The following is a 13,589-nucleotide window of genomic DNA, read 5'->3' on the forward strand; positions in this document are numbered from 1 at the left end:
CTCCCCCCATTACAGGCTCATTTCAGGATCACACACCAACTCGACAGGGCTCTTTCTCAGCAATTCTCTGAACACCACCAATACACTCCCATAAGTTCCACCACGCTCAACCCAGAGTAGCTCGCAGGATCTCTTAAAGCAGTTGTAACATTACACACACTCCAGCCAATCAGAGCCCCCCACCCGTCAACTTCCCCCCGTCCTCTGGCCAGGTTCACCCCTCAGTCACCTGTATCCCTCGGAATCCCCTGAATCCCTTTGCCGTGCTGATGACGGGTCCCAGCCGGTGCAAAGTTAAGAGCAAATTAAGAGCAATTAGCCACTCACAAGGAGAAATCGTGTATTTATTACCTGTCGATATTTCTTCATCCCATGAGAACATGTGAGCATTTCAGTCATTTTAAATAATAATCAGATTTTAATGTATTTTTCTTTGCTTGCCAATTTTATTGGCAATTAAAATGTAATAAAGAAGAACACACGTTTAGTTTCATGCATTAATTTGGTAAGATTGACAAAAGAATGAGCTCCGTATTAGATACTGTATACTGGATATTCATTCATTTAATTAAAGCAATAAGTCATAATAGCTTTCAAAATATTTGCATTCATGCCAACTTTAATGGTGGGGTGGTGGTCTCGTTTTCATAATTGTATGTACAGGTGTTGAATTGCAACTGATAGAGTCAAGTTATTTTTGTATCGGATTGTAACCACGTGAATAAAGAATAAAGAGTGTGTTTGACTGCAGATGTCAAAGGACACCCCCATACACACCACTAGCACACCTCAGTGTTATGCAAATTTCCTTGAGCTCCAAATTGAATATAAATATACACCTTCTGTAATTTTTTCTTTACATTTTTTTAAATCTCATTATTATGTTAAATGACATGACAAAAAATCCTTACATTATATCATCAAAATAGAATATTAAATAACATGCTTGCTCTATGTAATTTGAACAGTTTCTGTCTAACCTCGCCTATGGGTTTTACTGTTTCTAGGATCCCTTTGTTGCAAGCCCACTTTATTCCTGCATTTATTTAGTGGATGTAGACTGTGACTTATTTTAATCAGAACTTCATTGTTTTATATTTCAGTTCAGTGAAATTTCCCACACTTTAAACATGTATTAAAAGACTGTAGATGTTATTAATTTAGGTATCACATATTTCTTTCCAAAATTGCAAACAATTCAGTACAGTTGACTGTGTTTTTTTAGGACCAAATAATTCTCTATACATAATGCATTGACTTATTATTATTATTTTTTTTTATATATTTAAATATATATTATACACACGTTTTCAGCTGTTGTGTTATGTACAGTAACTGTAATTTATTTATTTATTTAAAATTCAAATAATTCCATATTTTTTGTGTTGTATATCCTCAAAAGAAAATTGTATATAAAATGTATCAAAATAATGAAACTCAATAGAATCTGGTCTGTCAGATGCTCTCAAGATATGAACAAATAAGAACTGTAAAATGCATAGAAATGTTTTTTTTTTTTTTTTTTTAATTATTTTTACGACTTGTTTCACACACCCTGATTAGCACCAATCATGGGCACTTTTTCCCAGTGTAAGATTAAGCAGTCCACAATTAGTGCTAATCAAGGTTTGTGAAACCAGCCATTTGAGTAAAACTAGGATTAAACCCTCAATAATACTACATTTAGAAATACAAAAATAAACATAATAAACTTACTGTTTCTTTAGTATTTCTAAGGAGCCTCTGTCACTTCTAATACAAAACAGAATTCTTTCTGGCATGTAAAATCAGGAGAACGCCTAATTTTGGTGACAAACAACCATTTCACGTTTCTTTTTAAATATTCATTTTGATCTATAAGGCATTTCCAGTCTTATTATTTCCAGTCATTGCAAATAGAATGTCAAGCTTTAAAAAAATGAATTAAATTCTTTGCGGTGGGATAAATGTATGTATAAAATTCACAATTTCACCCAATTGCTTGGTATTAAAACCTAAATTCAAGGTGCCACAGTGTTTTGTGGCTTCTCTAACTCTTCTAGGGGATGTCTTATTTAACGTGGTACAAAAAACACATACATTTAAGCATTGTAAAAGACCCCACCTTTAAGGACAACTTTGAAGTTGCTCTTACACATCGCGTTTGAAAACCAAAACACCACAAATAAATTAAATTTAAAAAATTGGCATTATATTGTACAAAAGTGCACCACACACAACTATAGGCTATACAAGTGGAAAATGTAACTTCAGTTCCCTCCCAAACATGCCTGTGTTATATCTCTTCCATTTTGTGTCACCTTCATTTTCAGGAATTGTTTGAGTTGATGCTGCATAAGAGAAACTGCAAACTGGAAAGCCACACAATTCTCACATCTTCTCAGAATGCACATCTACCTTAGCTTTAGATTTAATCAATCCCCATTGTCAAACAGTTATACAAAAAACTAGAAAAAACTGAGAATCATCAAATCGTTTACAACTAATTATAACAAATTAGTTTCTGGTGCATAAATAAACCACTCAAGCTTTGGCTCTTGTGTGTTTAAAGTGTCATCAAAATGTCTCAATAAAATGACAGCACTATTCTGTACATTTGGGTGTACTTAATAATTGTAACCTAATCTTCAGTTATGTCCTGACCCAGGATTTAGCAATTTATTACTTTCATGTCAGAAAGAAAGAAAGAAAGAAAGAAAGAAAGAAAGAAAGAAAGAAAAGGTTATTATCCCAAAGTTCATACATGGGTAGAGGTAGCGATAGAAAAATGGGATGCAGCCCTTCCAAGCAGAACACAGATTTATCAGAGAAACCAGGAAGACGTCTGAAGAAGACTGATGCCAGGGTGAATGATGAAGATGGGATTGGTATCCCTTCAGACAATCAGGCTTTAGTTGTAATTCGGCTGGTAAATTAATGCTCTAAAAACAGAGGGTACTGTGTACAACCAAGAATATGAGAGCATTATAAAGAGACATGCTGTGTCTTCTGGTACAAAAAATATTGGTTGCACATCTCCCCGAGGTTAATGATGCAAAGCACCCTAAAAACTTTGTGGAATCCACATGGAATGAAACAAACAAACAAAAAAAAACCCTTTGTTCTAAAGCCTGGTTTCATTTCTCAAGCTATTTAAAGGAGTCAATGTCAAATCTAAATTAACACAATGGTACCAGAAATGAAAAGTATAAACATAATATTTGTAGTGGGTCATATTAACAACTTAAACAAAATTGAGGGATACTAAACTAAACATACTAAACATTTAACATTTCACAGTTTTCCCACACACTCCTGTTGCAAAGGTAATTGAATCTTGACTGCTTTTTCGGCAGTCATGTACTGGTTGGGAACATACAGTATACTTTACCTTTGGAAGTTGTTTAAAATGGCTACTGCCCTGGCAAACTGGGGGATTTACAACCACATATAGCTGGGGGGTGGGGATCTATTTTTTTAAATATATGGATGCCACTTTGTTCCTGTAATGTACCTAACTGTTTATTACTAGTTTTGGGAACATTCAACTTTTTTCCTTTCTTTGCACTGGTGTAGAACATCATGAACCTGGTTTTAACATGAAGAGTTATTGCAATACACAATGTAAGATGTGTAGCTGTTATCTGCTCTGCCACAGATTTGTATGGCCATGATCATGCCAGAACCAGTAACATAGTAATCTGTCGCATATCCGACCGCGGTGGGACTGGAGTAAGGGTGTATGCTAGAAGTCAGATGAATGAATCCTTTTTTAAATACCATTACACATGGCTGTAACAATTACTCTATCCATTACTCTATTATTGTTTTGTTCTTATTAGGGAGCTCCCCTAAATCTCTTGTTTAGAAAGATGCAGAGTATTAATGCTTGTGACAGGGTAGTCGTCTGCCGTGTGGATGCGTGCATTCGCTGCTGAGTGACAGACAGGAGATCGAGACGGAGGTTGAAGTTGATACGCCCCGCAGGCGAACAGGCTTTATTTATATATCAACACACTGAACAGCTCACGTGACACTACCAGCAATGGGAGCACATGGAGCACATACAACACAGTGTACGAAAACTTTGGTAGGATCTACAAAATCTGAACTAATCTCCTCTGTTCAATAATAAACTAACAGTGCTGCAGAGGTTGATCATGATGGATAAATGGTCAGTGGTGGCTCGTCATAAGAGGCTACGGAGGCGAAGCCTACGTGTAATTTTGTAAAAGTAAAAAAGCTTACCTTACGTCATGCTTTCCAAGGTCTACTGTATTGCTATAGGCTAACATGTAGCCTCAAAATGGGTGGGATTTTGTGTGTATTCCACCTGCAATCACCCTCTGTCTGTCAGGTTTTAATGTATTTGTATTGGCTACACGATGCAAGCTTGCTGCTGGCCTCTACCACTCATAATTAGACTTAATCTTAACGTGTCTGTTGACAGGCAGGTTATGGGTAACTCCCTTAAGTTTCCATTTCCATACAGTATGGTGTAGATTTTCTAAATTCATACGCCATTTTCCTCACTTTCAATTGAGGAAAAAATAAGAATACAAAATAGCAATAAAGGTTGTCCAAAGCCTAAATTGGACCTTCTTATACAGAGAGGACCAAAACAAAATTGCCTTTTTAATTGCTCGTGGTACAGTATGAAAAAACTAAACAAGTATTCGCTGTTTGTTTTTTCAAACCGGCTCTTCATCTTCCAAATATTTTTTCTACAAATGACATCATTCAGGATTCATCAAGATTGTGTTATATTCAGTTGATTGCCTTATGCGCTGCATATACAATATTACTGTATTACATTTCCTATTAAATTACAGAGAGAGAGAGAGAGAGAGAGAGAGAGAGAGAGAGAGAGAGAGAGAGAGAGAGGTTTTAGGATTGTAGCCCCTTTGATACAGACCCAGAACAATAATTTAAGTTTTAAATAGCACTTTCATGCCATTTTATTAGAAATAAAAGAAATGGAAACAAAACAAAAGCCATTTACCAATTAAAACAAAACAATTTTAAACACACAAACAATAATGTTTACACACTACCTTTATCACAGCCACACGGGTTTCTTCAATGTGACAGCCTCTCTCTTCACACAGACTGGAGTCCTGGACAAACATTTTTTTCTATTTAAATCCCTGCCTGCTTATTACAGACAGGTGACACTAATTGAATTTAACTAAAAATAATGCAAACACAGCCACACCCCCTCATTTATCTGGCAGGGTCAGCAATTAACCCTTTCCCTGCCAACCCCCAACACATTTCTTTCAGAGAAGGATCTGCCCTGCCACATATCCTCCCCCTTGTGCATAAAACACTGGCCATTCCAAACTCCACCACCCTCCCTCAAAGGCCATAAGTGGACAATGTGGGCGGACTTGAGGGCAGGTTGATCCACTCGGGAAGGGACCACAAACCTGCGACGGGGGACCCAAACAGTGTGACCGGGGCGACTGGCACGCAGGTTGGTAACCCTGAAGGGTGCAGCAGCAGACAGAGGTGAGAGGAGTTATGTCTGATTCACCTGGCGTTTTTATGAAATCACATGACTTGAGCTCAGTATTTTGTTATCTCAAGGAACAATATTACTCAACCAATCAACAAACCTATCTGCTCACTATTTAAAATGCAAATAACATTATGTATGTGCCCAATGATCTATTGATGAGACTGTTGCGTTTTCATTGTGCATCAGTATATATATATATATATATATATATATATATATATATATATATATATATATATATATATATATATATATATGTACACTATATATATATATACTGTATATATATACTTTAAGCGATTCTCCTTGTGACTTTCTTCCAGACTGAGGTAGCGTTGTAACAGTGCCATGAGTCTTGTACTTCTTGATAATAGAAACAATAGTTGAAATTGGGATTCTCAAATGCTTGGAAATCTTCTTGTATCCTTCTCCAGTTTTATGACAATAATTTTCTGTCAAAGGTCTTCAGATAGCTCTTTACTTTTTCCCATATTGACTTATTGGTAATGACAGCATTCATCCTATGCCTAACCCTTTTATACTCTGTAAGAATGTTCACCTACAATCCAGCATTTTCTAGACTTTTCTAGAATTAGGTTCTGCATTATCATATTGAAATGTCTAGCACATTATAGACAATACTAGCATAGCATCAAAGGGTATGAATACTTTTGAATTAGCATTTTTTGAGTTTTTCAAAAAAATTGCTGAAATAAATAATTGTAGTCATCTATTTCTTGTAACTTTTTTTCATCATCCACAAAAGCAAAACTTTTGCTACAAATGATTTTTCCTAAAATTCTGTGTTTTCGAGAGATTTCTAGAAATCATAAATTTCCATTGGAGTATGTAAACTTTTGACTACAACTGTATATATAGCCTCCCCAGTTATTAAAGTCAGGAGCCTCTACTGATCGAGATGTATAAACTACAAGGCAAATCTAGTGAGCTCGTTCATAAAAAGATCAATGTCTGTCACCTTTATCGTACAACGATGTGAAAAAAAACTGTTGTTTTTGTATCTTACACTTTAATAATGTACTAAATCCAATAATAGCATTTCTAAAAATGCATTTCATACAAAGCTGCTTTGATTTAAGACCTGATGATATTATTTAATTACATTTAAAAACATAAAACATTTGGAATGAGCAATCTTTGGTTAAGCATGATTTAAAACAACAACAACAGCAAAACAAATAGAAAATATTAAACATTACTGTTTAGCACTGCAAACTCTCCCAGGCATAAGTCTTGGTGCCGGTTGCAGCAGGGAGCGTATGCTAAGAGAGAAAGTATTATTTTTCTAAATGGAAGGTGTCAGATGGTCACGGAAATGTGACTGCCTGTTCAAGATCACTGCCTCCCATCTGCAATTTGAGACGTGTGAAAGAATCTGCCCAAATGTGCTCACCAACTGGAAAGCCTCAGCACTTTCCCTTATCATGAAAAACCAAGATAACCAGATGTTTACAGATCAGGGATCCTATCATATTAATATCATTGACAGTGTGATATCATCTTCTTTGTAAATACATCCCCTCTACAAAATGCAGAGTATGACAACCCACCAAAGTAAAAATTCCATTTTATTACCTAGGAGATAGGCCTGTGACACGGAATGTGGCATTGCACTCCTGCAGGAGAATTCGTATTTCTCTTTTTGTAACTTGGCAAATCCTTGTATGGCCATGTTGGAATAAAAATAATAAATGCAGTGCAGCCCAGTATTGATGGCTGCAGAAAAGGGAGAAATAAATGTACTACACTTGTTCTCAATAATTGAATTTATTAGAGGTGTTTAAAAACAAACAAAAAAGTAAGATATTTGTGTATGCTCTGAGATTTTTAAAATATATATATATTTTTTTGGTCAAAACAATAAAGAAATGAGGAGATTGCTTTAACACTTAAATCCTGTTGTGCTAAATGATGTAATGAGGACAGTCAATTTAAGAAAAGCTGCTGTCATAAAACGTGAGCACCCCAAAAGAGCTAACTGCTGTTCTTTATAATGTGAGGAAGAGCTTAAATGCTCCATGAGTGTAGCAATCTTGTCTTGGGTTAAACTAGGCTTATTTTTTCCCTGGTTGTATGGATGTGGGCAGAAGTGTGGAGTAGTGGTTAGGGCTCTGGACTCTTGACCAGAGGGTCGTGGGTGCAATCCCAGGTGGGGGACACTGCTGCTGTACCCTTGAGTAAGGTACTTTAACTAGATTGCTCCAGTAAAAACCCAACTATATAAATGGATAATTGTATGTAAAAATAATGTGATATCTTGTAACAATTGTAAGTCACCCTGGATAAGGGCATCTACTAAGAAATAAATAATAATACAGTTTACAAACTGTACAGTGTAACAGGTACCACTGCAAAGAAATAACTGCCTCCTCAATGCTAATCTATTCTTTGCAATCTAGCAAATGCATGTATAATCATTGGTGTGCATCTGGAGAGCACAATCAAATTCGGGACATCTCTGAAGCGCCGTCAGAGTATACATAATAAAGTATTTTACCTGCCAAGTCTTCAAAGAAAATACAATTATCCTGCAAAGAATGTCGCTATTGTGCAGAAAAGTTGACATCTTGAGCTCTCACAATAGAAAGCCTTAACATTTTAATTCATACCAAAAAAAGATCAATCGTCTGTCTTTGTTGTATAAAGTAGCTATTCAAATGCCATTTTGGGAGATCATGGCACCATAATCCTTCTCTACATATTATAAAGGCAATGGGAATAAGGTATCTAGCAACCAACAGGAGAAGGAAATGGAGTCCCAGATCTGCTCCATTCTACACTACGTACAGACAGAAATCGAGACTGTACCCGTATATCATTTTTCATAAGATGAGATGTGTTATTCAATAAACTTCAAAAGCAGGAAGCAGAGAAATGACAGTTGCATGACTTTTTATCAAGATGTTATTTTTGTGCCATGTTTCTTTCAGTTTTCTTGTACAGTGTATGTTCTTTCAAGACAGGATATCAGACCTCCCTTCAAAACCCATCCCTTGTCTTTGGAAGCAATAACACAACACGCACAAGCAATAACACATAACTAGGGCTTCTGTTTTTCGGGTTTTATTCATTTTATTTTTCGGTGCTTATTTTTAGCTATTTTCGAGTTTTATGTAAATCGTTTTTTTCAGGGCTTTCGTTTTTGATATACTGTATGAAATTAGTGTTTTTGTTTACTTTCCAAAATGCTTGAGCGTTTTTTTTTGTGTCAAAATATGTATAGTAGTAACTTGACAGTACTTGCACACTTAAATTGTACCTTCTCTCCTTTGCTGTATTCCACAACGAAATCCCTATGGTCACGGGCACATTCTTCTGGGGGTTTTGTGTGTAGGCATTTTTGTACATTTTGCCACAATTTTGTTTTAAATCCTCTGTATCTTAACTGTAATACAGCTTTAAATCCTGCTAACAAGCCTCCATCCTGATTGTAATCTCATTTTAAATCTCGCAAGCGGAGTCTCCAATAGAAATGTAAGAATGTGCTGTCACTCAGTAGTTGAGGCGGGTTTAAAGTATTCAGAACTAATCAATGACAGATGCAAGTCAGGAAGGTGGGACATTGCCCAGCAGCACTGGGAAATGTATTTATTATTATTTTTGTAGTAGGTTTTATTTTTTTTTAATGTGAAAAGGGTAAAGTCAATGTGAATAGATTAACCATTTCCACAGTTTTTCCGGTGTTTTCCGGTGTTTATTGGCTATCCACCGATTAGATTTTTTTGTATCGGGGGTGTTTTATCGGGTTTTATCAGTTAAAACCAGAAATCAGAAGCCCTACACATAACACACAAGCAATAACACATAACACACAAGTAATAACACGCAAAAAGACGTTTAGTTGTATTGAGACAACCCACTTCCCAGGTGGTTGAAGGCACATGTCTTGTGCCTCACTATTGACCTGAGATGTGAGTTTCAGACAAACCCTAGGCAACATGGTCATGGAGACAGGAAGGCATATTGCTCTCTGCATAGAACATATTGGTCAACATATAAATCCCTGCTGCCTTTTTTAGTTGTATTTACACATCGATACACAGTAACATGATCTGGAAACTATAGGCAAGAAGTTTACCCTACTATATATATATAATATCAGCTTCTTCGCATCCAGTGCTCTCATACTTTACTGCCAGCTCTGAGGCTCACATGTATATCTGATGGACAAGTAGTGACAAATCACTACAAAACTGTGTTCACATACCATTAATCCACAAGCCTTGTCATTCAGGATATAATCCCTGCTCGGTGACAACTGGAAAAAAAAAAATCAAGTATAACTGTCTGGGTGTTCATTTCCCACACACCAACGTGCAGTCAACCTCTATAGAAACCTCTGTCAAATGTAAACTGCTGGCTTCTGTAACAAATGAGTGCTTTGATATGATATCATTACAGCTGATCTAATCACTGCATGTGCGGTCATGGCTTTACTTCTCATCTACATTACCATATCTGTATATTACCTTTAAAGTAGTTGAAGCTAACAGAATACTTTAAAAAAAATCTCACCTGTGGTGTTTTTCCGATAAGTCTCAAATGTGCAGTTTTGAATAAAACATTATATGGCTAACATGTATTTTCATTTAAAAAAAAAAACGACATGAAAATGACATCTGATACTACCGCAGGTAAAACAAAGTTCCCAGTGTGTCTGCCTTGCATTCCAGAAGATGTGTTGCATTTGAACTTCCTGGGTCATGTGACTTCCGCAGTGTCTTTGAGGGCAAGCATCTTACTGGCTGCAAAGCATTAGGGGAAGCTGCTGGTTGGGGTGGGGAAAATTTCACTCTCCAGGAGAAATGACCATGAAAGTTCAAGACTATCAGAAAGCAAGGTCTGCAAACAGAGATTTCTCTAGCCTAGTGTAGTACCAGATATCATGTCTTAAATGCAAAATCTATGCTAGCGGACATGTATTATTTCAAAATTACAAATTTGAGACCAGTATAGATAATGGATGTGCATGGTGTGGAAAATGTATAACTTATTTTGTTAGCTACTATTACTTTGTGTTTCATTATAGACTGCATTTAGCTTTCCTGATCAAATAGCCCATTACACATACTCCATTGAAATAAATAGGAGGATGATCCTTGTCATTGCCTCAACCTTAACCTCAACCTAATCAATATTAACAGTTTGCACTCGGAAACAGAGAAAGGTAAAAAAATAATTGCCTTATTAATTACTCTCTAATTCTTGTTAATTATTTCCTGGTTAATATAAAGCATGACCAAAAAATGTAATTGTGCAGCATTGCATGACAAAGGTCCAGAGCAAGCAGAACCCTCTAAATCAGGGGTGCCCAATCCTGGTCCTGGAGGGTCGATGCCCTCCTGGTTTTTGTTCAAACTGTACACTAAATTGATTAATTGGACCAGTTAAGCTTCTAACAAGGGCTTGATTGGTCCAATTAAGTAATTTAGGGCACAGTTGCAACAAAAGCCAGGCGGGCATCGGCCCTCCAGGACCAGGATTGGGCACCCCTGCTCTAAATGATTGGCTTCACAGTTTTGTGTGGGTGGATAAAAACTGTTTGAATAAAGCACTGTCATTAGGAACCAGAATGTGTCTGATAAAACAGCAGTTTTATAAAAGGAGTGGCAATTAATCATTCAGCAGAGCAATGTCATGGGAAGATTAAAAAGTTAGAGAGCACAGAGTAGAAGTGGACACATCCAGGTGGAAAAAAAGAAGGCATTTGTTGAATCTTTTTTTCTGTTCCAACTGGGTATTTTCAGGGTCCATGAACAGTAATGTTGATAAAGACACGTCAATATTTAAAAGATAGAAACAAAGTATACAGAGGATACACCATGAACATGTATAGAGTACTGTAGTTATTCCATGAATGCGGATAGATGAAAAAAAAATGGCCCTAAACAACCCACTTGAGGAGCTTGTCATCCTCGTTCGTGGAATAAAGACTTTGGAATATTTACCGCCTCGTACGCTATACTTAAAAGCAAAGGATCACTTAATTAAACAAACACATCTCTAGATATAGCCTTCAATAGCACAGGTGTCAGCACTAGAAAGAGTAAATCACTGTGCTACTAACAACTGCCTGACTAGATATATTAAACAGGGCTCAACAGCAGTTCAGTCCACAATACTAGTGTTTGCCTACATATCACTGATTGGCTGGTGGTGCTATCATACTTACACTGAAATGGCTTTTCACACTGTCATTCTTATTTCGAAACTAAAGCCAGCATTTGTGGAACTGCAGAAAGAGGTTTAAACTTTCTGATGCTGGAAGAACCTGCAAATCCTAATTATTGTAAAAGAAATTATAATTTAAAAAAAAACTGTTTTAACAAAATTATTATCTTATACTTTCATTTTGTTTACTGTGACGAGTCAGTGCAAAAGTAGTCACATACCTGAAAAGTACAGGAGCAGCATAGAATGACTGATTATTGTTGTATTCTGAAGTAACAGTAACACACTTTCTGAATGTAGTATAAGCAGTATACAACAAGGCGTATATTTAATTTTTTTTATAAATCTGTCTTCACTGTTTCAGAAAATCAATCTTTTAAATTTCCGGCTGCATTTAAGGGCAAGTGAAATTGCAGTTTTCACTTGCCCTGTGAGATGTAAAACAGATTAAATGTGTCTACCCGTGGCTGATGGGGCTCATTGACCTGGATAATATTTTTTGTTTAGGCTTGGGTATCTTGGACTACATGTGGGAGGTCTTGAATCTTTCAGAAATGGGCTAATGGGATGGCAGTTAGTGAGCAGTAATTTACAAGCTGATAGCAGCAGTAAGCAAGTATTAAGGTGCACCAGGCATACTATTGATGCAAATGTTACTGTAATTAAGACAGTGACAACACTGCAGACTCATCATTTAAATAAATCATTTGTTTTGACAACAATTTCCTCAGGGCGCTTGATTTTTTTCTTTACATGTTTTAAGATGAAACAATTTCTCCCATTAGTTTTTAAAAACACAGAAAAACAATGTAAAGAACAGCTTTTGTGGAGATTTAAGGCTTTGCTGGCCCTGTTCACAAAGTCTCATATCATTAAGTATTTTTTCAATGAATATGTTTGAGTACGTTTAATATTTATTAAACTGCTCTATACTGTTATTAAATAAGCTGGAATATACATAATTAATTAATTAATTAATTAATTAATTAATTAAAAAACTGAAATATTCTTATGTTTACATCAATTAAATACACATCCAAGTTAATGTCAGGTGGGATCAGGATGGATAGTGGAGGAGCACTAGTGTAAAGTCGTTTGTTAAGGGTGTAGGCCACTTGACTCATGATGTAGCCTGACCCTATAAAAGAGGTTTGGAAGATTTAGGAAATGCAGTGAATTATTCCATTGCAACAGATACCAAAAAAAAGGATTAAATAGATGGATCATGAACTGATGCCTACTTTATTGAAATATAATTTTAGATTTGATGTAATCACATGCAAATTCACACCGCTTAAATGTACACTAACAAAGGTTGTTTTGCCCCTTTTAAAATACTAAATACCCCGATTTAAGAAAGAAAAATGTATATGGAGAAATATGTCTGCTTCAAAGAATTACTAGTGTACAAGTATAACAAGTGCCATGTAGTCTTGTTCATTTACCTGGGCACTAATATTGTATGAACGTGGCCCTAGTAGAGCAATGAAAATGTATGATTGTTGTAATTTTTTGTGTATAACAGTCGTAAAATGGTTTGTCTGGCATGGTCATCACTCACAATTATTCACATCAGTGACAAGTAAAACAAAAGGGGGGCTACAAGCATTCTGTTATCTACTGAGTCCTCTGCAACTTGTTAGTACAACACCAAACTGTAGTTATGCACCTCAGCAGCAACGTAAGCTCCTGCATTAAAATAAGCTCTTGAGACAAGGGTTACTTTGAGCTGAGTTTATATTGTACCAGCCCAGCCTGTTTACCACAGAGCTCTCAGAGATTTTCTTTTCTCTCTCTCTCTCTCTCTCTCCCTCTCTCTCTCTCTCTCTCTCTCTCTCTCCCTCTCTCTCTCTCTCTCTTCTGAATGAATTGAAATTGGATACATGCTAACAAGGAT

This window comes from Acipenser ruthenus, chromosome 4 (assembly GCF_902713425.1).
Source record: "Acipenser ruthenus chromosome 4, fAciRut3.2 maternal haplotype, whole genome shotgun sequence".
Taxonomy (NCBI): Eukaryota; Metazoa; Chordata; class Actinopteri; order Acipenseriformes; family Acipenseridae; genus Acipenser; species Acipenser ruthenus.